This window comes from Panthera leo, chromosome C1 (assembly GCF_018350215.1).
Source record: "Panthera leo isolate Ple1 chromosome C1, P.leo_Ple1_pat1.1, whole genome shotgun sequence".
NCBI classification, from domain to species: Eukaryota; Metazoa; Chordata; class Mammalia; order Carnivora; family Felidae; genus Panthera; species Panthera leo.
The window spans coordinates 24,457,501-24,481,835 of NC_056686.1; the positions used below are offsets into that span (position 1 = coordinate 24,457,501).

Genomic DNA, 24,335 nt, shown 5'->3' on the forward strand with positions numbered 1-24,335 from the left:
GAAGCATGTACCCATACTCCAAACCTTGTTAAGGCTGAATAACATTCCATTGTATGCATATTCCATTTTCCCCTTGGTGGATATTTGGGTTTCCACCTTGTAGCTATTCTGAATAATGCTGCTATAAACATTTGTATACAGATTTCTGTGGGGACATATGTTTTTATTTCTCTCGGATACATACCTAGGCGTGGGATTGCAGGGTCCCATGGTAACCCTATGTTTCATCATTTGAGGAACTGCCAGACTGCTTTCCAAAATGGCTGCATCATTTCACATTCCCACATTAGTGTCTGAAGGTTCTGATTTCTCCACATCCTGGCCAACACTTGTGTGGTGTGTGTGTGTGTGTGTGTGTGTGTGTGTGTGTGTGTATTGTAGCGATCCTAGTGGATGTGAAGTGGTATCTCACTGTGATTTTGATTTGCATTTCCCTAATGGCCAATGATGTTAAACATATCTTTATGTGCTTGTTACTATTTGTCTTAATTTATTTCTTATTCTATGAATCTTATTTATCTTAGCTATTATCTTATTTAATCCTCTTAACAGACTTCCTTAGAGCCTCTTAACAGTCAATATCCTCATTTTACAAAGAAGAAACTGATGTGTAAGTCACACAGTCACTGGTAGACCTATAATCATGTCACTCTTCTTAAAATCCTTCAAAAGTGCCCCGAACCTGCAAAAGTGGAGGCGCTTCAGGATCTGGTGCTTACATGCTTTTCTCTTTTTATCTTCCACTATCCCTCCACAGGCCTTAAGTCTGTAGCCACAGCAACATTTTTATCATCCCCAAAGAAGGCATGCTGTTGAATACCTGCCTGTGCCTTTGCCCTTGGTGCTGTATCTGGAATGTCCTTTGTGTCCTCTTTTTCATGAATGAACTTTTACTCCTCCTCCAAATAATAAAGAAAGTACAAAATATAAAGAAAAATAAACAAATTAACCTGCACTTACCTCTGAAAACCTTCAGGGCTGGTGTGAGAGAGACAAGAGAGAGGAGGGTTATTGTGGAGGATGACTTTCACTATCACTGACGGAATCACTGCTATCTATTGGCTCAATGGAATCTTTTTCTTTTCACGCACCTTTAACAAGGAACCTATCCAGTGACACTTGCTTTTGCCTCCGCTTGAGGATTTCACAGAAATGTGACATTGCGTCGTCTTTAAACGGATTCATCACTGCCACTGCTACTGCCTTATTCAGGTCGTGCTTTCCTACAAAATTTTGCACTGTTTCCCACGTTTTACACATCTCCCTAATCTCATTTGAAGTGAGGGATTCCTCCTCCTTTTTCTCCTCCTCTTCTGCAGAGGAGATGCAGCCGTAGACATCAAATCTTGCAATTTTGGCCACTCACATGCCTCGTGAGTGTGATTTCCTCAGTGATTTCCTTCTTCACTTCCACCATAATCATCTCCTTCTTCTCACCGCCTTTCTTTTCACCCTTCTGCATGGGGGCCATTGTATACGCTCACACGGATGCTGACTACAGTACACTATTAATAAACTCTTGTCATCTACTGTATTTAATGTAACTGGCAATAAGGCAGCAGAGGAGAGGGTCTATATCGGCAGGCAGCCTGACCTAGAATGAAGCAAAGCATTCCTCAGCTTACTTTTGTATGGAAAAGCAGAGGACTGTTGTCCAGAGGTGCTTTGAAGTGACAAAAAGTACACTAGTGCCTGTTGTGGACACCTCCCAACGTTCTGAAAAATCCCTGATTGCTGTCAAACACTGCGGCCTGAGACCAATCATCTGAGCATGGGAGATGATCACCCACAATCCCACAGTGAGAGAGAGAGAGTGCGCAAGAGAGAGATGAGAACCATTGATTCGGTTGTGATCATGGGATGTTCAGCGTCAGGTACTGCTTGTATTGCAAGACATCGCTCGCTTATCAAGTTAACATTTATTAGAAATGTTTGTTCATCTTGCAGAACACCAGCAGAACAAGTTACTCGCAATCCAAGGTTTTATGGTATTTTTTCCATTGTGTTGTGACTTTATTTAAAAGTTTCTGTCTTGGGGTGCCTGGGTGGCTCAGTCGGTTGAGCGTCCGACTTTGGCTCAGGTCATGATCTCACAGCTTGTGAGTTAGAGCCCCACGTCGGGCTCTGTGCTGACAGCTTGGAGCCTGGAGCCTGGAGCCTGCTTTGGATTCTGGGTCTCCCTCTCTCTCTGCCCCTCCCCCGCTCAATGCTCTGTCTTGCTCTGTCTCAAAAATAAATACAAACATTAAAAAAAAAATGTAAGGGGCACCTGGGTGGCTCAGTCGGTTAAGCGTCCAACTTCGGCTCAGGTCATGATCTCGCAGTCTGTGAATTCGAGCCCCGCGTCGGGCTCTGTGCGGACAGCTGGGAGCCTGGAGCCTGCTTCAGATTCTGTGCCTCCCTCTCTCTTTGCCCCAACCCACTCGCATTCTGTCTCTGTCTCTCTCAAAAATAAATAAACATGAAAAAAAGTTTCTTTCTTCCTCGCTGTCTCTCTCTTTCTCTGACTCTCTGTCTCCATAGATAGTGTGGTGTTCCAGAGCACTGACCTTTGATGTGTCATCATCTTTGTACTCCCAGAGTCAGAGAGAGACTGCCAAAGAGTTGGTGCTCAATAAATATGTATTGAATAAATACATTTATCCTTTCGGTTTGAGGATCTTTCCTTCTCATAAAAATAGAATAAAAGAGTTTTGCTTTAAGAAAATTAGAGAAGAAAGCATATAGAGCTATGTGGAGTTCAGAACAGGGTGAAAGTATTCAATCAAAGGTTGAAGTTGCTCTCTTTCCATTTTTTTTTTTTTTTTCCCCTAACCCGTCAGAAAGTCTCCACTGCTGTTGAATCCTTCCTTGGATCTCAGCAGCATCTGAACCATCGAGGGTACAGCAAATACCTTTGTGTCTGCTTCAGTTCCCTCTGTCTCACTGGTTCTGTTGGATAAGGTGCAACATAAGGTTTTTATGGTTCCAGGATATTTGGGAGAAGCTTTATTTCAAGATCTACATCTACAATGTAGTTTCCATCAACAGAAGATACCAGCAAACCAAAAAAAAAAAAAAAAAAAAAAGGTGGGGAGGGGGATGCCTGAGTGGTTCAGTCAGTTGAGCATGGGACTCTTGATTTTGGCTCAGGTCATGATCCTGGCAGTGTTGTGGAATCGAGCACTGCATCAAGCCCTGCTCGGGGCTTCACACTAAGCGTGGGACCCTGCTTAAGATTATCTATCTTTTGGGGTGCCTGGGGGACTCAGTCGGCTAAGCATCCAACTTCAGCTCAGGTCATGATCTCACAGTCCGCGAGTTCGAGCCCCACGTGGGGCTCTGTGCTGACAGCTCAGAGCCTGGAGCCTGCTTCGGCTTCTGTGTCTCCCTCTCTCTCTCCCCTCTCCCCCACTCGCACACACACACTCTCTCTCTCTCTGAAAAAAAGAAAAAAAGAAGATACTAGCAAACCAAACAAGGCCATAATTTTATCTAAGGCCTTTTTTTTTTTTATTTTTTAAGACTTTCTTAATATATACATTAAAATAGTATCCTAAGCCTAAACACTAAAATTAGAAAAAAAAAATTTTAATGTTTATTTTCAAGAGAGAGAGAGACAGTTTGAGTGGGCGAGGGGTAGAGAGAGGGAGACACAGAATCCGAAACAGGCTCCAGGCTCTGAGCTGTCAGCACGGAGCCCGACACGGGGCTCGAACCCACGAACTATGAGATCATGACCTAAGCCAAAGTCAGACGCTTAACTGACTGAGCCACCCAGGTGCCCCTAAACACTAAAATTTTAACTTTCAGATTGTAAATCTTATGGAGAGTATAGATCCTATTCTCATGAAATCTCTGTAATAGTTTAAAAATCAAAATAACAAAACAAGCTCAGTGTTAACAAATGTATGGGTATGAAGATGTGAGATATACATGTAGATATAGATATAGATACAGATACGTAAAATGGAATAACATTCAGCCATGAAAAAGAAAGAAATCCTGTCATTTGCAACAGCATGGATGGACCCAGAGGGCATTAATTGTAAGTAAAATAAGCCAGATAGAGAAAGACTAATGCTACATGTTATCACTTAAAGTTTTTTTTTTTTTAATGTTTATTTATTTTTGAGAGAGAGAGTGAGACAGAGTGTGAGTGGGGGATGGTCAGAGAGAGGGAGACACAGAATCGGAAGCAGGCTCTAGGCTCTGAGCTCTCGGCAGAGAGCCGACGCGGGGCTCGAACTCATGGACCATGAGATCATGACCTGAGCTGAAGTCAGATGCCCAACCGACTGAGCCATCCAGGCGCCCCTACATGTTATCCCTTAAATGTGGAATCTCAAAAAAAAAAAAAAAAAGTGAAACTTGTACAAATGGACTAGAAAAGTGGTTGTGAGGGGCTGGAGGGTGGAGAAGATAGGGAGAGGTTGGTAAGAGGGCAGGAACTTTCAGCTCTAAGGTGAATAAGGTCTGAAGATCTGTAGTGTAATGTGGTGACTATACTTGATAACGCTGTATTGCCTAATTGAAATTTGCTGTGACAGTAGAACTTAAATGTTCTCACCAAAGAGCAAAAACAAAAACAAAAACAAACCCCAACACCCCCCAAAATCAATGACAGATATGTGAGGTGACAGATTTGTTAATTAACTAGATGGAGGGAATCCTTTCACAGTGTATATGTATATGAAATCACCAGGGTGTAACTTTAAATATCTTAGTTTGTCAATGATCTGTTAACTGAAGCCGAAGAAAATCTGAATAGCAAACACCCAGGTTCCTAGAGCATAATTAATGAGGTAACATTAATTAATTAAAAATGGCAACAATTTTAATTAATTAAAAATGGCAACAATTTTAATTAATTAAAAATGGCAACAATTGTTTTTAAAGAATAGCTCTTCCTTAGGTCGAGGTCTACAACAGCTAGTTAGAGTAGCTTTAACTAGTTACCCAGAGGGGCGTCTGGGTGGCTCAGTCGGTGACTTCAGCTCAGGTCACGATCTCGCACTCCGTGAGTTCGAGCCCCGCGTCGGGTTCTGGGCTGATGGCTCAGAGCCTGGAGCCTGCTTCTGATTCTGTGTCTCCCTCTCTCTCTGCCCCTCCCCCGTTCATGCTCTGTCTCTCTCTGTCTCAAAAATAAATAAACGTTAAAAAAAAAAAATTAACTAGTTGCCCAGTGAGAATGGAGTTTTGCTATCTTCATGTACCCTGGGGTTTTGGGAAGATCACTTTCTTTGGGTACAAATATGATGGACTCAGTCACATTTTTTTCTGTGTCCACCTTTGTATAAGTTAGCATTTTACGGGCCACAAGAAAATGTATGGTAGGAAAATTATAAACTGTTTACTTTTTCAACTCAGTTAAAAAAGTGTTTTAAAGTGGTCTGCATAATTAATAATAGTGATTTTATTATTATTACTATAATCATAGCTAACATCTGCCAAGGGCTTGTTATTAGCCAGGCACTGTCGTAAGCACTTTACTTAGATGATCTTCTCATTTACTCTGTCCTGTAACTGTAGAAGGTATTATTATTATTATTCCATTTTATAGAATGAGAAACTGAGGCTCTAGGAAGTTAACTTCCTGTGTTATCTAGTTGTGTGTGGCAGAGCCAGAATTTGCACCTGGATAGTCTGATTCCAGAGCCTGTACCCCTGAGCACGCTACGCCGTACTGCTGCTCACAGACAGGACTATTTACCCTTCTGCTTAAATTTTGAGGCAAGCGATGTCCTAATATGCCATCTGGGCCCTTTTGCAGGAAAAAGACACCACACCAGTGTTTTAATTCGTTTACTAAAGGGAATTGAGTGCTTACAAAATCCCTGGAAAGCCGGGAGGAATGGGCTCCAGGCTGGGCCTGCAGAAATCATTCCCAGAACCAGACTGCCAACCAGGTCCCTTAGGGGAGGGCATCAGGAGGCCGCCACAGCACTGCTAAGTTCCAGATGACATTGCTAGCTGCAGTTCAAGGGTCAAGAAATTACTATCCCCAAACTGCCCCCAGCACCCACCAACTGGTGACGGTTGTCTCCACCCAACTTATGTCTAAACAGCCATGAGTGACGCTCTGGAGACTGGAAGACTGCTGCAGGAAAATCCAGTGTTTCCATAAATGTGCTTGCCAGCATTAATGCCTAAGCAGCAGAAAGATGGTCCCCACCTTGTTTCTGCCTTCCAAATCTCATAGAAGAACATCTGATGGATGGACCCTATTTCACATGGGGAAACAACTGTAAAGGAGTCTGGGAAATGTACTTTTTCATTTACCAAAAGGAAGTAATAAAGGATGCTGAAGGTTAATACACAAACTAATATCTGCTAGGGTAGGGGCATTTGGGTGGCTCAATCGGTAGAGCATGTGACTCTTGATATCAGGGTTGTGAGTTCAAGCCCCATGTTGGGCATATACATATATATATATCTGTTAGGGTAGAACGTGGTGGTTAGCCCTAAAAACGATATTTTATCCATATGTAAAAACTCTTTCGGGCACAGACTATATTCAGAAATCAGTGCTCTTTGGGGCGCCTGGGTGGCTGAGTCGGTTAAGCGTCCAACTTCGGCTCAGGTCGTGATCCCACGGTTTGTGAGTTCAAGCCCCACATCGGGCTCTGTGCTGACAGCTCAGGGCCTGGAGCCTGCCTCCGATTCTGTGTCTCCCTCTCTTTCTGCCTTTCCCCCGCTTGTGCTGTTTCTCTCTCTCTCTCTCTCTCTCAAAAATACATAAAGAATCTAAAAAAATTTTTTTTAAGAGAAAAAAAAGAAATCAGCGCTCTTTAAAAGCTACAGAATCAACTTTTGCTTTCCACCATACAGACCCAGTACTAGTTAGTGTGCTGTTAAGTACCTTTGTTGAAATAGTAAAGCTATCACAGGAAGTCCCTTTACTGAGTGTCCTCCTAGCTCACTGGACTGGGTGATAGATGAGCTTTTAGTGTAGGAAGGAGTTGTTTTCAAAAATTAATAATTTTGTTCCTCCAACTACAGTTTTCTCCTCAAAGATTTTTGTAAGCCTCGAGGCAGCAATGTTTTGAATGGTTTAAGTTGCCAGAATTCAGACCTCCTCATGAGTGGGTAGTTGACGTGCAATCGCTTTACTAATTTAAATATATTTGAATGGTTCTTCTTTCTCTGGTGGTGTTTTCAGGATACTCATTTAAAAATTATTTCAGGGGCGCCTGGGTGGCTCAGTCGGTTGAGCGTCCGACTTTGGCTCAGGTCATGATCTCGCAGCTTGTGAGTTCGAGCCCCGCATCGGGCTGTGTGCTGACAGCTCAGAGCCTGGAGCCTGCTTCGGATTCTGTGTCTCCCTCTCTCTGCCCCCCTTCCCTGCTCATGCTCTGTCTCTGTCTGTCTCAAAAATAAATAAAAATATTTAAAAAAAAAATTATTTCAGTTTGTTTCCTTCTTTCTACTGGCCTGTATTTTCTAAATTTTCTGTAATTATATAATACCTTTATAATCAGAAAAAAAAAAAAGACATATTACCTTAAAAAGTGATTCCATTACTTTAGGCAAAAATTTTTTGGCAAGAATTCTTAACTGATTGGTTTAGAAAGCATCAAATTCATTTTCCACTGCCTGTGGACACCAAGCCTGACACTCTCTTTGATTAACAAAACTTCATGGTCAATGAAAAACATAATCAAACCGATTAAAAAAAAATTTTTTTTTTTTTTGGTAATGAAAAAGGTTTGGAATAGAATAAAAACTGAACATTTTATAACATTGTTACAACTGATATTACAAATTACGGTACACTCAGGGAACCCCGCGGGGCAGGAAAAAAAAATTGTGTTACACTCTGGTATAATCTGGCAAATTGAGTAAGTTACAAAAGATCTGGTGACTGTAGCAGGGCTTTCTGAACATATTTTTTTCCCCCACTTCCCGCAACCATACAGTTTTCCAGAAATGTTGCGTTTTTCAAGTTGAATCTTTAAAGCTCTTCTGTGTGGTTTTCTTGCAAATCATATTAGGCCACTTGGAGGCAAAGGGTAACAAGACATGTGTTGCTGTTTTAGCATCTCATCTGCTGGCCTGCCTTTGAACAGCTGTTGTCTAAAGAAGTTTATTTTATTGTCACAGTTAAAAAGTGTGTCTGCTTTCAATTTGCCATGATGCATTTTAATATCAGAGCTCTCTTCTTGCAGATTTGAATATTAAGGTTTCCGTTAGAAATACAAATTTATTTATTTCCATTAATTAATCATCTGTGCCGATTATCTATTTTTACGTGCTCAAAAGTGATACCTGATAAGGGCTGCCATGTAATTTATTTCAATAAGTATCTTTTAAGGACCTTAGCAGATGTTTCTGTCTCTTATAATGTAAAAGTACATTGTAAATAGCTATTTGCTCTCTCTACAGGACAAACCTTCATATACAGAGTGTTTTTGACTTGGAACCTTCCCTTTTTTACTCCACTCAATTGACTTAGCAGGGTTTCAAGAGCAGCGTTCATAAATTTGCAGGTATGAACAATTTTAATTCTTGATACTGTATCTAACTTAAATATATAGACAGAAAGTAGAATTTCGTAACTATAGATTTTATATATCAGAGGATGGATTTATTGCTTGAAAAGTCACTGTATAAAACATTCAGCATTCTGATTTTCTTGGCCGGGTCTCCCTGTTCACTTATTGCTAAATTTTTAATCCATTGCCTCTCTTGTGTATGTATACCTTCCATTCTGCCTTAATCAAAGATTCATATTATATTAGAGCTGGAGATTATGTAGGCCCATCCCCTCAATTTGCAGAGAAGGAAATGAAGCCTAGAAAGGCGAAGGTAGAGTCCACGGACACAGAGCCAATTGAGTAGTAGAGCTAGTGTCAGATCTCTCAGCTCTTCCCCCGACACTTGGGCAGGAGTATAGCTCAGAAACTACATCCCGCAGCTTTGGAGTCACTGTCTGGGTTAATACCCTTTTCTGTGGGGAGAATAATACCACCTACCTGATGGGTTGTTGTGTGTGAGAATTAAAGAAGACAATATATTGTGCTTCTGCTATTATTGTCTGTGGCCCTTTTTACTTCCCGTTGGGTTGACCCCTTCACTGCTTCTTGAAACTCCACACCTTGGCTCACGGTTGCAATGCTGTCCTGATTTTCCCTGTAATTCTCTGTGACACTGGCTTCTCTTCCCCATCTTACTCCACAGACGAGGGCAGCCCTCCAGGCTCTCATCTCAGCCCATGTTTCCTGTGAGCCCCTCCATCCCTGTTTGCCGAGATCTTCCACTTCTCTGTCTTCAAGTCTGACTTACCCCCTGAGCTTCAGATCGGCATTTCCAGTGGCCCCATGGCCGTCACTTCCCGATTTCCCATTCACCTCAAACATGATGAACTTAAAACCAAAGCCATTCCTTTTCCCGTAAATAAGTTCTTCGTCCTGACTTCCTAATTTCTGTTAGTGATACTACCAAACCCCCAGGGTTTAAGAATCCCCACGTTCTCGGGGCGCCTGTGTGGCTCAGTCGGTTAAGCAGCTGACTTCGGCTCAGGTCATGATCTCGTGGTCCGTGAGTTCGAGCCCCGCGTCGGGCTCTGTGCTGACAGCTCAGAGCCTGGATCCTGTTTCAGATTCTGTGTCTCCCTCTCTCTGACCCTCCCCCATTCATGCTCTGTCTCTCTCTGTCTCAAAAATAAATAAACGTTAAAAAAAAAAATTTAAAAGAATCCCCACGTTCTCTTGATAGCTTTCTAGCCTTCCACAGCCAATGACAAATTGTGGTACCCTCTGGTACAATCTGGCAAATTGAATAAGTTACAAAATATCTGGGTGGCTGCAGTGAACATTTGTAGTAGGATTTTTCAATCAGCCATCAAGACCCGTGGATTTATTTCCCATTGAAGCATTTTTCATCTTTTCCTTCCTTCCCATTCCTGCCATCATCACGGTGTTCAAGCCATTAACCAGATCCACAGTTGCCAATAAAGTAGCTGTTCTTTCACTTGGAAATGGCTGGGTTCTTTTTCTCTCTCTCCCCCAGAAATACAGCCTCTTGACTTTCCATGCTTGTTCATTTAGCACATGCATCTTGACTTAAGTACAGACACAGAATATCCTTACTCTGAGAACTTCCAAAATATCTTAATCTTGAATTACAACCTAGATCTGGCTAAATGTAAGACTCATGCTTAATATTTCACCCATATGTTTGACAAACTTTAAAATTTTTTATTTTTGAATATATTTTTAATACTCAAACCTCAAAATATTTAAAAGCTTACCATATAAAATCTCCCTCCCATTCTTGTTTCCTGTCTCCCAGATCCCATTTGCACTCCAACTGGCAACCACTGTTCTATGTTTCTTGTTAATCTGTTTAGAATCTCTGCTTATTTTTTTCCCGTGTGTGTGTGTGTGTGTGTGTGTGTGTGTGTATACATACATAACTTAACTATGCTTTTTACAAAACTTAACTATGTGTCATAGCCATCTTTCCATATAGCTATCCCTTATTCGTGGATATTTTTCTAACCCTTCACTGTCACAGTTGGTTCTTCAGTGAATAACCATATACATGTGTCTTTCTGATTATGTACCAGTGGCCCCGTAGCATAAATCCCCAGAAGTGAAATTGCTTGGTCAGAAAAGATACGCATTCGTAATTTTGAGAGCTATTGCCAAACTGACCTCCAAGGGGTCATACTAATTTACATTCCCACCAGTAATGATTGAGGGTACCTGTTTTCCCACATTTTTATAAATATTATCACATTTTTGGATTGGATTGCTGCCTTGAGAGGGGAAAAAATGATACATCGGTGTGGTTTTAATGTGCATTTATATTTTATAACCAAGGTTAAATATACTTTTCATATGATAAGGGACATTCATATTTCTTTTCCTGGGGACTGTCCTTTGTCTCATTTTGTCTCATGGTTATTGTTCTTTTACTTGCCAATTTCTTAGAAGCTTGGTGTGTATTGAGATGACCCTTTTCTCTGATAGACTCTTTTACCATGTTGTCATATGCCTTATGCCTTTGCTTGTGGTATTTTTTTATTATGATTTTTTTTTCTATTCATGTTTCATCTTTATGTAATCAAATGTATCAATCTTTTATTTAAAAAAAATTTTGCCGGTGGGGGAGCACCTGGGTGGCTCAGTCAATTAAGCGTCCAACTCTCAGTTTCGGCTCAGGTCATGATTTCGTGGTTTCATGGGTTTGAGCCCTGCGTTGGGCTCTGCGCTGACAGTAGAGAGCCTGCTTGAGATTCTCTCTCTTCTTCTCTCTCTACCTCTCCCCCACTCATGCTATCTCTGTCTCTCAAAATAAATAAATGAAACTTAATAAAAATTTTTTTTTACCAGTCTTTATGGCTTTTGTATTTTGAGTCAGAGGCCCTTCCCACTGTGTAGTCTTCCATATTTTCTCTTAGAACTTTTATGGCTTTGTTTTCACACTTAAATGTTTGATCCATATGGAATTTATCCTTGTATGAGATGGGAATTGTAAATCCACTTTAATTTTTTTTTTCTGGAAATCTAAAATTGCCCCAGTGCCATTTATTAAATTGCTCAGTTTTTAATGACAGGCTTATCGTCTATTAAATTCCCACCTGAAGTAGGGTGTATGTCTGGATTTTTTTAATTTTTAAAGATTTTATTCTTTTACTAATCTCCACACCCAATGTGGGGCTCGAACTCACAGCCCCGAGATCCAGAGTCGCACTCTACCGACTGAGCCAGCCAGTTACTCTTGAGTTCCAAATATACTCCACTGGTCTTTTGCTTTATCTCCCTCACCACAGTTTTCTTTACCGAGGAAGTATAATATAATTGAATAGATGTTGGTGCTAACTCCTTCTCTTTATTCTTTTTTTGTAATGTTTATTTATTTTTGAGAGAGAGACAGAGCGTGAGTGGGGCAAGGGCAGAGAGAGAGGGAGACACAGAATCTGAAGCAGGCTCCAGGTTCTGAGCTGTCAGCACAGAGCCTGATGCGGGGCTTGAACCCACAAACTGTGAGAGCATGACCTGAGCTAAAGTTGGATGCTTAAACCAACTGAGCCACCCAGGCACCCCCTCTTTGTTCTTCTTTTTTCAGAATTTTAACTAGCTATTCCTGTGTGTTTATTTTTCCATAAAACTTTAGCATCAACTTGCATTGATCTTAAACTAACCTGCTGGTGTTTTTATGATGCTCATGTTATTATAAAATGTCTTAGGAAGAACTGACATCTTAACATGTCGAATCTTCCAATTCAAAAGGCTTGGCTTTCGATAGTCTTCTTTTGTGTCCCTGTGTTTTCTTCATATTATGAGTCTTGTGCACTTCTTGTTAAATTTATTCCTAGTATTTCGTATTTTTGATGCTATTGTAAATGGGAGTCTTTTATTCCATTATATCTCTTACCTAATGTGGGTGTCTTTTTGTATATATGAAAGTTAGTGATTTCTAATATTAATTTTATAATCTCTTTCCCTTCTACTTGTTTTTGATCATTTTACAGTTGAGACTGTTGTATTTCCCAGGTATACAGTAATAATATCTGCAAATAATGATAATTTTACCTCCTACTTGCCAGTGGTCCTTTCTCTAGTTTCTTTCTCAAGTTAAATGCCTTGGCTAACACCTTCAGAACAGTGTTAAATAATAGTGGTATTAGTGGGTATCCTTGTTCTTTTGCTGGCTTTACTGGAACGTTCTATTCAGATGCTAGGTTTTAGACTGAAACAGATAGATATATTTTATCACCACAAGCTTTTACTGAGTACAGATTATGGACCAGATGCTGTACCATAAAATAGAGATTTAAAAAAAAAAAAGAAAATGAGGGGGCACCTGGGTGGCTCAGTCAGTTGAGTGTCTGACTTCCGCTCAGGTCATGGTCTTACAGCTCGGGGGTTTGAGCCTCGTGTCGGGCTCTGTGCTGACAGCTCAGAGCCTGGAGCCTGCTTTGGATTCTGGGTCTCCCACTCTCTCTCTCTGCCCCTCACCCACTCACGCTCTGTCTCTCAAAAATAAATAAACATTTAAAAAAATTAAAAAGAAAAGAAAATGAGTATGAATCTACCTGGCTTCAAAGAGTTTACAGGGAAAGACAGATACACAAATTAGTGTATTAACTGTATTAACTTCCTTGCTGGTCTCTGCAGCATCTGTGTATCCATCCATGTTATGGATGTCACAACAAAGTTATATAGAGTATACAGTGGAGACACAAAAAAGGGTGATAGCTGATCAGCTTAAGCCCCATGTCAAGATAAAATTCCAAAGAACAAGGTACTAAAACATACTAGCTTAGTTTGCATTGAAATGTTTTCATTAAATTCATTATAAGATGTCCTTGACTTCGGAGGCAACGTATAGGGAAAGTCGCGTGAAGAATCTTTGTTAGTTCAGTAAGGACACTGGTGAGAATATTTATCAAATGCCTCCAATATAACAAACATTAAACTAAGTCCAGGCATACACACAGACATGATCTCTGCTCATATGGATGTTACGGTGTAGCAGGGAAGCACCTTAAGATAGACCAATAGGGGCGCCTGGGTGGCTTGGTCGATTAAGCATCCGACTTCGGCTCAGGTCATGATCTCACGGCCCGTGAGTTCGAGCCCCGCGTCGGGCTCTGTGCTGACAGCTCAGAGCCTGGAGCCTGTTTCCGATTCTGTGTCTCCCTCTCTCTCTGCCCCTCCCCTGTTCATGCTCTGTCTCTCTCTGTCTCAAAAATAAATAAACGTTAAAAAAAAAAAATTAAAAAAAAAAGATAGACCAATACAATCCAGCACTTGCCACGAAGTACATGTATAAGGTACATTGGAGGGAGTGTGGAGGAAGTTGAAATTAACATCAGCCCAGGGAAGTCCAGGAAAGCCCCCAAGGGAGGCTCTGTTTGAGCTGACTCTGAAGGAGGAATGAGAGCTTCTCAGATTGAGAAGGATGGTTTTATTGTAGCACAGGAACAATATGTACAAAAGCTTGGCGGCCTGAAGGGTACTGTGTGTCTGGGAATTGGCATGTAGCTCAAGGATGGGAGGCGAGGTAGGTGGTAGGAGATAAGCATGCCGAGATTGACAGAAGCTGGGTCCCAAAGAGTATTAAATCCATTCATAGAAATAGGGATTTTATCCAGCAGGCAGGAAGGAGCTATTAAAGAATTTTAAGCAGCAGAATCCAGAAAGATAACATACTTCAGGGTGGATTGAAGGGAGAAAGATAAAAGGCAAGGAGACCAATTAGGAAGTTTATTGTATTATTCCAAATATTCTCTATGATGACATTTAGTGTCCTTATATAAGGATTCATGTGACAAATTCCTCCTAGAAGTCAGTGGCAGAAAAATGCTCATTTTTACTGGGGAGGTGATGTGAACACTAGATAAATCATTTGTTTTCCCTGTTGTTTGTTTCTGCCCTGGATTCCAGAACAAATGTTGTTAAATTTAAGTGTATAGAAATCATCTCATTTCCTTTACATGTCTAATTTCTGTTTTCAAATATGTTGTATATATATTTTATTTAAAACTACTTGCAATTACTTTTAATGGGGCGCCTGGGTGGCTCAGTCGGTTAAGCGGCCGACTTCGGCTCAGGTCATGATCTCGCGGTCCGTGAGTTCAAGCCCCGCGTCGGGCTCTGTGCTGACAGCTCAGAGCCTGGAGCCTGTTTCGGATTCTGTGTCTCCCTCTCTCTGACCCTCCCCCGTTCATGCTTTGTCTCTCTCTGTCTCAAAAATAAAAACGTTAAAAAATTTTTTTTTTTTAAAAGATAGATAATCACTTCAGAAAATGTGGACAAATACAAAGAAAAAATATAAATTCCTGAAATTATGCAGTCTCACCTCTCCCCAAGTGCATTCATCCTAAATCAGGGACACAGCCTCTACTACAGCAGAAATATAGAACTCATTACTTTGCAAGGGGGCAAATTCTGTTGTTGAACAGCTTAATCCACTACTTCTCTATTTGTTTTGCCAAACCCGCAGGAGGAAATGTATTTTACATCATGACCCAGTACACACGTATTTGTGATTCTGCGTATTACTCTCTCTCTCTATCTGAAACAAAAAAACTCATGAAAGAATTCTTACTACTTGAAGTAAGCCCTAATATTTTAAATTCTATTCTGTGTTCTTTAAAATCCTAAATTGATTTCAAAACCCACTAATGGATTCAGACAAGCAATATGATAACCGTGGGCTTAGTACTTAACCAAACCTCAGTTTGCTGGCATATAGGTATGAAGGCACTAGATCAGGATACCTGAGCTCAACAAATCCCATTAAGTTCTCATTTTTCAAAAGCTGTTCTTCACATTGAGCTAAACTCTGGCTCCCTTTAGTCCCATCCTTGGTCCACTTTGGCTTTCAGAACCACACTGAATGTTCACTCAATAAACACTGATTGAACACCTGTGTGCCAGACATTATGCTCTGTACTAGGGATGCTCGGTGAACAAAACAGTCTCCACCCTTTAGGGGAGCGCATTCTAGCGACTGGTCCAGAGGACTTGTCTATTGGAGTGACTAAAAGAATAATTCTACTTCTTCCACATAACTGGCCTTCAGTATCGGAAGACAGCCATCATGTTCCCTTTGCATCCTTTCCCCTGGTTTCTAAACCATGCCTCCTAGGACATAGTTTCTCTGATACCAGCCATTGAGCTATGGTGAGCTATAGTGATACAGTAGAACTCCTCCCCATATAGCAGATGGGCTTGTTAAGATAACCTCTGATAACATGACATTGAAGCAAAGACTTGCATAAAGTTGGGGAACAAGTTATGTGAAGATCCAGGTGAGGAGTGTTCCTGAGATAAGGGCCACCAGAAGTGAACTGGCACATTGGGAAACATCAAAACCAATGAGGTTGGTGCTGGGGGTGGGGATGGAGGTAGGAGGAAAAGACATCTTGCAACCCTTTTAGATCAGGGTAAAGATTTTGGATTCCTTTCCTAGTAAGATAGAAGCCTTCGGAGGTTTTGAGTAGAAGAATTCTATGCTCTGACTTAGGTTTGAGTAGATGCCTTTGGAAAAAGCAGAGACCAGCAAGGAAGTGAATACAGTAGTCTGTTTACTCAAGTGTTCACTTACAATCCTTGGTAGGGTTTTGCCATTTTTGTGACAAACTTCCTGCATGCTTCTGATTAAAATACTTAGTTTCAATTATTTTCGTGAAAGGGATCTTCCATTGTATCTGCAAACTAGCTATTTACTTTTCTGTATTAATATTATAACTAGTTATCTTACCAAATTCTTTGGTTTCTGGGATTTTGTGTTCAATTGACTTTATTAAGGTGTAATTTACATACAATAAAATGCACCCATTTGAAGGGTACATTTCAATGAGCTTTGACATATATTCACGTGTAACAGTCCCCATAAGTAAGATAGAGAAAGAACATTTCTATCGCACAAAATTTCCCTCATGTCTTTCCCCACCCCCCCTTATGCCTTTTTGTAGTTAAACCCTCCTGTCTGTCTCACTCCCAACCCCAGGCAACTATTAATCTCCTAATTCTGTCACTCTGGATTAGTTTTGCCTGTTCTAGACTTTCATGTAACAGGAATTGCACAATATGTACTCCTTTGTGTCTGGCTTCTTTTGTTGAGGCTAATGCTTTTGAGATTCATTCATGCCATTGTGTGTATCAGAGGTTTGTTCCTTTCTATTGCTCAGTACTATTCCATGGTGCGGGTGAACCACAATTTAGCTATTCACCAAGTGATGGACGTTTTCTTTCTAGTTTGGGGACTTGTATGAATGAAGCTGCTATGACAGTTCTTGGACAGGTCTCTTTGTGGATGTATGTTTTCATTTCTTGTGGGTAAATACTTAAGAATGAAATCATTGGCTCAAAAGTAGGTATAACTTTATTAGAACTGCTAAGCAGTTTTTCAAAGTGACTGTCCCAAGGCGCCTGGGTGGCTCAGTCAGTTGAGTGTCCAACTCTTGATTTCGCCTCAGGTTATGACCCTAGAGCTGTGGGATTGAGCCCCGAGTCAGGGTTCACGCTGAGTATGGAGCCTGCTTAGGATTCTGTTTCTCTCTCTCTCTCTCTCTCTCTCTCTCCCTCTCCCCCTCTCCCCTACTTGTGCATATACTCTCTCTCTCTCAAATTAAAACAAACAAACAAAAAACAAAAACCAACAGTGACTATCTCATTTCATATTCCCACCGGCAGCGGTGAGATCCAATTTCTCCACATTCTTGTCAACACTTGGTACTGTCCATCTTTTTAGTTTTAGCCATTGTAGTATGTGTGTAATGATCTTTAATTGTGGTTTTAATTTGCATTTCCTGTATGAAGAGTGATGTTAAACATCTTTTCATGTACTAATTTGTATATCTTCTTTTGGGAAATGTATGTAGTTTGTCTTACTGAGTTATTATTTTTTTTTAATGTTTATTTATTTTTGAGACAGAGAGAGACAGAGAATGAATGGGGGAGGGTCAGAGAGAGAGGGAGACACAGAATCTGAGCAGGCTCCAGGTTCTGAGCTGTCAGCACAGAGCCCGATGCGGGGCTCGAACTCACAGACCGTGAGATCATGACCTGAGCCAAAGTCAGAAGCTCAAAGGACTGAGCCACCCAGGTGCCTCCCCGCCCGCCCCCCCCCTTTTTTTTTTTTTTGAGGTCTTTGTATATTTTGGATACATGTCTTTTGTCAGATATATGTATTGCAAATACTTTATCCTAATTCCTGGCTTGGCTTCTCACTTCCTTAATAGTAACTTTCAAAGAGCAGAATTCATCAAGTTTTTCATTATGGCCCATGCTTTTTGTGAGCTAAGAAATCTTTGCCTACCCCAAGGTCCTGAACTTTTCCTCCTATGTTTTCTTCTAGAAATTTAACTTTACATTTAGTTTTGTGATCCATTTTGAGTTAGAATTAATGGAGCGCCTGGGTGGCTCCGTCGGTTAAGTGTCCGACTTGGGTTCAAGCCCTGCATCAGGCTCTGTGCTGACAGCTCAGAGCCTGGAGCCCGCTGTGGATTCTGGGTCTCCCTCTCTCTCTCTCTGCCCCTCCCCTGCTCTCACTCTGTCTCTGTCTCAAAAATAAATAAACATTAAAGAAAATTTTGTCTGTGGTGTTAAGTAAGGGTCAAGTTTCATTTTTTCCTGTAATGTATACTCAGTTATTCTGGCACCGTTTGTTTGAAAGTATTATTTCTTCATTGCATTATTGTGGTGCCTTTTAAAATTTTTGATAAAATGAACTTGACTAAAAAACTTAATTGGTAATATATTTGTGTGCATATTTCTGTACTCTATGCTATTCCATTGATCTTTGTGTGTATCCTAATGTTAATATTACACTGTCTTCTTAATTAAATTTAATATAATTCTCTTTAATATAACTACAGGATAGTTATATTAAATCTTAAAATCTGGTAAGGCAATTTCTCTTTTACTCTTTTTAACATTGTTTTGGCTATTCTAGGTCCATTTCATGTTCTATTAGTTTTAGAATGAGCTTGGTAATTTCCACAAAAAGAACCTTTTTGGATTTTGATTGAGATTACATTGATACCATAGGTTAATTTGAATAAATTGACATATTTAATGTTTTGGTCTTCTAATTCATATGCACAGCCTGTCTCTCCATTCATTTAGATCTTTGACATTTCTCTCACCCATTTTGTAATTTCCAGTGTGCATATATTTTATTAAATTGATCCCTAAGTGTTTCATGTTTCTGATGTTCTTATGAATGCATTGTTTTTTTTAAATTTCAGTTTCTAATTGTTCATTACTAATTTATAGAAGTAGAAATGATTTTTATATGTTGACCTTATATACAGTGACCTTGTTAAATTCAGTTATTAGTTCTAGAAGACTCTTGTAGATCTTTTTTTTTTTTAAGTTTATTTTATTTATTTTGAGAGAGAGAGCACATGTGCACAAGCAGGGGAAGGGGAGAGGCAGAGAGAGAGGGAGAATTCCAAACAGGACCCATGCTGTCAGTGCAGAACCCCTCATGGGTCTTGAACTTATGAACAGTGAGATCATGACCTGAGCTAAAATCAAGAGTTGGATGCTCAGCTGAGCCACTCAGACACCCCAGATCTCTGGGGATTTTCTGTGTACATTATTGCTCTTGGGATTTACTCATTTGTACAATGAGTAAACACTAACAGTTTTTTTCTTCCTTTTCATCTTCTTTTATTTCTTTTTCATCTTATTACGTTGACCAAGACCTCCAGGTCAATGTTGAATAGAAGTGGTGAGAGCACAAATCTTTGCCCTGTTCCCTATCTTAGAGGAGAAAGCATTTATTTGGTCTTTAGCTTTTTGTAAATGCTTTTTACTAGGCTGGGGAAGTTCCCTTCTATTCTTGTTTTACTAGAGTTTTTATCATGAGTGTGTGTTGAATTTTTCAAATGCTTTTTCTACATCTGCTTATAATCTATTCTGTTAATATGGTGCATTTTGCTGATTGATTTTCAACTGTTTAACTATATTGGCTTCCTGGAGTAACTCTTAGTTGCTACAGTCTTTTTATATATTTGATTTGCTAATATAATGTTAAGGATTTTTTGTGTCTCTGTTTACAAAGGATATTATTCTGTAGTTTTCTAGTTTTCTTTTCTTATGGTGTCTTGGTTTAGGTACCAGTAATACTGGCCTCATAAAGTGAGTTGGAAAGTTTTCCTCTCTCCATACTTTCTGAGTGTTTGTATAGGATGGGTATTATGTCTTACTTAAATGTCTAATAGAATTTAACATTGAAGACATGTGGGCCTGCAGTTTATTTTGTGTAGGCAGATTTTACAGTTACATTTAATTTCTTTAATATTATATGTTCAGTTTCTTTTTTTTTTTAATGTGTTGACTTTTTTCTTTTTTTTTTTAATTTTCTTTTTTCTTTTTTAAAATAAAAATACATCCAAATTAGTTAGCATATAGTGCAACAATGATTTCAGGAGTAGATTTCTTAGTGCCCCTTACCCATTCAGCCCATCCCCCCTCCCACAACCCCTCCAGTAACCCTCAGTTTATTCTCCATATTTATGAGTCTCTTCTGTTTTGTCCCCCTCCCTGTTTTATATTATTTTTGTTTCCCTTCCCTTATGTTCATCTGTTTTGTCTCTTAAAGTCCTCATATGAGTGAAGTCATATGATTTTTGTCTTTCTCTGACTAATTTCACTTAGCGTAATACCCTCCAGTTCCATCCATGCAGTTGCAAATGGCAAGATTTCATTCTTTTTGATTGCAGAGTAATACTCCAGTGTGTGTGTGTGTGTGTGTGTGTGTGTGTGTGTGTGTGTGTGTGTGTATACATACATATATATACCATATCTTCTTTATCCATTCATCCATCGATGGACATTCGGGCTCTTTCCATACTTTGGCTACTGTTGATAGTGCTGCTATAAACACGGGGGTGCATGTGTCCCTTCGAAACAGCACACCTGTATCCCTTGGATAAATGCCTAGTAGTGCAATTGCTGGGTTGTAGGGTAGTTCTATTTTTAGTTTTTTGAGGAACCTCTATGCTGTTTTCCAGAGTGGCTGCACCAGCTTGCATTCCCATATATGTTGAGTTTCTTTAACTGATACATGGCTACTCAGATTTTTTTTTTCCTGTATCAGTTTTGAATATTTATATCGCTTAAGAAATGTGTTCATGGAGGGGCGCCTGGGTGGCTCAGTCGGTTGAGTGCCGACTTCGGCTCAGGTCACGATCTCGCGGTCCGTGAGTTCGAGCCCCGCATCGGGCCCCTGTGCTGACAGCTCAGAGCCTGGAGCCTGTTTCAATTCTGTGTCTCCCTCTCTCTGGCCCTCCCCCATTCATGCTCTGTCTCTCTCTGTCTCAAAAATAAATAAACGTTAAAAAAAAAAAAAAATTAAAAAAAAATAAAAAAATAAAAAAAATAAAAAATAAAAAAGAAATGTGTTCATGGAGCACATAGGTGGCTCAGTTGGTTGAGTGTCCTACTCTTGATTTCAGCTCAGGTCATGATCTCACCCTTCGTGAGTTTGAGCCCCGCATTGGGCTCTGTGCTGATAGTGCAAAGCCTGCTTGAGATTCTCCCTCCTGCCCCTCCCCTGCTCACTTGTGTGTGCGCTCTCTCTCGCAAAGATAAACATTAAAAAAAAAATGTGTTTTTCATTTTATCTAAATTGTTGAATTTATTGACAGAGTTGTTCATAGTATTTTGTTTTTGCTCTTTTAATGTCTGTAGGATCTTTAATGGTGTTTCCTTTTTTTATTGCTGCTGTTGGTAATTTTTTCTTTTTTTTTTTTTCAATTGTTTTTGAGAGAGAGAGAGAGAGGGAGGGAGAGAGAAAGCATGTGAGTGGGGAGGTAGCAGAGCAGGGGGGAGAGAGGATCTGAACCGGGCTCTTAGCTGATATCAGAGAGCCTGATGGGGAGCTCGAACTCACAAACTGTGAGATCATGACCTGGGCCAAAGCTGGATGCTTAACTGACTGAGCCACCCTGGCACCTCTCTTTTTTTTCTTAATTGGTCAAACTAGAAGTTGATAAATTTAATTAATATTGGTATCAGTTTATCAGTTTTATTGCTAGTGATCAATTTATTGATATTGATATAGAGAACTAGCTTTTGGTTTCATTGATTTTCTTCTGTCATTTACTCAATTTCTATTTCATTTATTTCTCATCTTGTCTTTATTTAATTTTCTTCCTTCTCCTTATGTTGGGTTTAATTTGATCTCCCTTTTCTAGCTTCTTAGGTAGAAACTTAACTCATTGGGTATTAGATCTTTTTTCTTTTTTAATATAAGCATTTGAAGCTATACATTTCCCTCTAAACACTGCTTTAACTACGAATGAGAAATTTTCATATGTTGTGTTTTCATGCAGTTCAAAACAGTTTCTAATATTGCTTATGATTTCTTTTACCCCTAGGTTATTTGAAAGTTTAATCTTCAATTTCCAAAATTTGGGAGATTTTCATTTGCTATTGATGTCTAATTTAATTCCATGTTGGGAGAGAATATACTCTGTATGATTACAATCTTTAAATATATTAAAAAATTGTTTTATGGCCAAGTCTGTAGTCTATTTGGTAAATGTTCAAAATGCACTTAAAAAGAATGTGTATTTTGCTGCTGTTCTGTAGAGTGTTCTATAAATGTCAGTTTGGTCAAGTTGGTTGATAGTGTTGGTCAGGTATTTTATATCCTTATCAGTGTTTCCAGCTATTCCTTCTATCAATTACTGAGAGAGTAGTGTTGAAATATACAATAATAAATATGAATTTCAACACTTCTCTTCACTTCTGCCAGTTTTTGCTTTCCATATTTTGAACTCCTGTTATTAGGTGCATACATACTTTTGGTTATATTTTCTCAATGCACTAATTTTTTTAAATTATAAAATTTCTTTTTAGCTCTGGTATTTTCTTGAGTCTACTTTGTCTGATATTAGTATAACCATTCCAGCTCTCTTATAATTAGTGTGTTTATGGTATACTTTTTTACAGTTATTTACTTTTTTTTAAACAATTGATTACTTAAAAAAATTTTTTTAATGTTTATTTATTTATTTATTTATTTATTTTTTTCAACGTTTATTTATTTTTGGGACAGAGAGAGACAGAGCATGAACGGGGGAGGGACAGAGAGAGAGGGAGACACAGAATCGGAAACAGGCTCCAGGCTCTGAGCCATCAGCCCAGAGCCTGACGCGGGGCTCGAACTCACGGACCGTGAGATCGTGACCTGGCTGAAGTCGGACGCTTAACCGACTGCGCCACCCAGGCGCCCCTATTTATTTTTGAGAGAGAGAGAGACAGAGAGCAAGCAAGGCAGGGGGAGAGAGGGAGAGAGGGAGACACAGAATCCAAAGCAGGCTTCCGGCTCTGGGCTGTCAGCACAGAGCCTGATGTGGGGCTCGAACCTATGGATTGCGAGATCATGACCTGAGCCAAAGTCAGACGCTTAACCGACTGAGCCACCCAGGCAGCCCTACATTTATTTACTTTTAACATCTGTATCTTTATATTTAAAGTGCATTTCCTGTAGACAGCATATATTTGGTCATTTTTCATCCAGTCTGATAATGTTTTTAAGTGTAGTTCAGAATATTTACATTTAATATAATTATCAACATAGTTGGATTTAAATACACCATCCTTCTGTTTTCTGTTTATGTGATCTGTCTTTGTTTCTTTCCTGTATTTTCCTGACTTTTCCTTATCCTGCCTCAATAAAGAATATTGAGTAATTTTTATATTCTGTTTTATCTTCACATTAATTTATTAGCTTAATCTCTTTGTTTTACATTTAGTGGTTGCTCTAGGGGTTACAGTATATGCATTTTCCCTCATCACAGTATGCATTTTACTTATTACTCATCTCATATTATACTACTTCATATATAGCAGGGGTTGGCAAACTACAGCCTTAGGGTCAAGTTTGGGTCCCTGTCTCCTTTTATAAGTAAAACTACAGCCATTCATGTATATGTTGTTTGTGGCATATTTTGTGCTACAGTGGCAGAGTTCAGTTGTTGCAACAAAAACCATTAGCCTCTAAACCTAAAATATTTACTATCTTGTCTTTTTTGCCTTTTGGCAAAAAATATTTACTTGTTTGCCAACTTCTGATGTACAATAAAGTATATTTCTGTTTCTCATCTTTTCTTCAAGTATTTTTTCTGCCTCCACCTTTTTCCGAACTTCAATTACATGTTAGACCATTTGATATTGTTCCGCATGTCACTAAGGATCTGTTCGTTTTTTGTCAATTTCTCTCTTTTTTTTTTTTTTTAAACAGCTGATAATTCCTGTTGTTATGTCTTCACATTCATGGATTATTCTGCCATTCATAACCTGCTATTACTATTTCTTTTAATTTACATCCAAGTTAGTTAGCATATAGTGCAACAATGATTTCAGGAGGAAATTCCTTAATGCCCCTTACCCATTTAGCCCATCCCCCCTTCCACAACTCCTCCAGCAACCCTCTGTTTGTTTGCTATATTTAACAGTCCCTTATGTTTTGTCCCCCTCCCTGTTTTTATATTATTTTTGCTTCCCTTCCCTTATGTTCATCTGTTTTGTCTCTTAAAGTCTTCATATGAGTGAAGTCATATGATATTTGTCTTTCTCTGACTAATTTTGCTTAGCATAATACCCTTTAGTTCCATCCACGTAGTTGCAAATGGCAAGATTTCATTCTTTTTGATTGCCGAGGAATGCTCCATTGTATATATATGCTACATCTTCTTTATCCATTCATCCATCGATGGGCATTTGGACTCTTTCCATACTTTGGCTGTTGTTGATAGGGCTGCTATGAACACTGGGGTGCATGTGCCCCTTCGAAACAGCATACCTGTATCCTTTGGGTAAATACCTAATAGTGCAATTGCTGGGTTGTAGGATAGTTCTATTTTTAATTTTTTG

The 24,335-nt window shown here is 39.5% G+C and overlaps 1 protein-coding gene across 3 annotated transcripts in view; it reads left to right on the forward strand.

The window, feature by feature from the left end:
• The window catches only part of ZBTB8A (zinc finger and BTB domain containing 8A), a 68,866-nt gene that overhangs the window by 6,227 nt on the left and 38,304 nt on the right, over positions 1–24,335 (forward strand). For all 3 annotated transcript variants that reach the window (XM_042951874.1, XM_042951876.1, XM_042951875.1), the window contains one exon: positions 8,365–8,468. The gene's annotated coding sequence lies outside the window, so the exon portion shown is untranslated. The remainder of the gene's footprint in view (positions 1–8,364; positions 8,469–24,335) is intronic.